Below are 1347 nucleotides of genomic sequence, written 5' to 3'. Positions count from 1 at the left end.
CTTCTTTCCAAAGCAGTCTTTGCAATTTTTGTAGTGTGCCTTCTAAAATATATTTCTTTAAATCAAAATAAAAGGTGTGAGGCTAGTTATTGTTTAAACTACCACTTTACTTAATTACAAAAAAAGTTGAAACTTGTCACTAGATTTCAAGACAGAAGCTTCTAGTGGGTATTGAATACAGGTGGCAGAAGCTGTGTGCCCAAAAGCAATAGCTACCTGGTGCCGGCTACCTCCCAAATTATCACGTCTCCCATTAAATTACCCTCTTCCCCAGCTTCCCATGTGTATCTGCCTGGAATGATTCTCATATGAGAATGTTTTCTGTTTCTTGTTACTACCCTGAATGATACAATAGTCTTCTAATACATACTTTTTTATCACTCAGAATTATGTTGCTTTCTGTACATAGCTATGGTTTCTTCATTTTCCTGTTTTATAATATTCCATTGTGTGGGTTTATTATGGATTTATTATATATCCACTGGTTGAAGAGTATACTCTTTTCTTCTAATTTTTGCTCTTAGAAACAATACTGCTATGTCTGCAGTCAATTAAGCCGACTGTGATCTTTGTCCATGGGGGCCCAGTGTGCCATGGCTGCAAACAGTGGCCTCCCTGGTAGTGTATGCAGCCTGTTGATTGTATGGGTTGCCCTAAGGGACCTTGGAGACAGCCCTTTCCAGTGGATATTGAGGTCTGACCTCATGCTATCTCCAATCTAGGCTGCAGACAGGTATGCGGGGTGCCTTTGGAAAGCCCCAGGGCACAGTAGCCAGGGTCCACATTGGCCAAGTCATCATGTCCATCCGTACCAAGCTGCAGAACAAGGAACATGTGATTGAAGCCTTACGCAGGGCCAAGTTCAAGTTCCCTGGCTGCCAGAAGATCCACATCTCCAAGAAGTGGGGCTTTACTAAGTTTAATGCGGATGAATTTGAAGACATGGTGGCTGAAAAGCGGCTTATCCCAGATGGCTGTGGGGTCACATACATCCCTAATCGTGGCTCCTTGGACAAATGGAGGGCTCTGCACTCATGAGAATCTCGGCACTGCCCCTCCCTCTTCATGGCCACCAATAAAACCTATTTCCTGTCAAAAAAAAAAATAATAACAACAAAAAGAAACAGTACTGCTATGGATTTTCTTTTTTTTTTTTAAGATTTTATTTATTTATTTAAGAGAGAGGGACAGGGAGAGTGAGCATGAGCAGGGGAGAGGGGCAGAGCGAGAGGGAGAAGCAGACTCCCTGCTGAGCAGGGAGCCCGACAAGGAGCTCCATCCCCGGACCCTGAGATCATGACCTGAGCGGAAGGCAGACGCTTCACCGACTGAGCCACCCAGGTGCCC

At 44.2% G+C, this 1347-nt stretch overlaps 1 non-coding gene across 1 annotated transcript; it reads left to right on the top strand.

The window, feature by feature from the left end:
* The first annotated feature begins 541 nt into the window (after positions 1-541).
* On the top strand, positions 542-675 carry LOC112839397 (small nucleolar RNA SNORA70). The gene has a single exon (XR_003212188.1). It is a non-coding gene; the product is annotated as a small nucleolar RNA SNORA70 (small nucleolar RNA).
* The last annotated feature ends 672 nt before the right edge of the window (positions 676-1347 follow it).

This window comes from Callorhinus ursinus, unplaced genomic scaffold (assembly GCF_003265705.2).
Source record: "Callorhinus ursinus isolate GAN/ISIS: 27379988/994484 unplaced genomic scaffold, GSC_fseal_2.0 scaffold54, whole genome shotgun sequence".
Lineage (NCBI taxonomy): Eukaryota > Metazoa > Chordata > Mammalia > Carnivora > Otariidae > Callorhinus > Callorhinus ursinus.
Note: the sequence above shows the minus strand (reverse complement) of the source record. Positions and strands in the feature narration are given on the sequence as shown.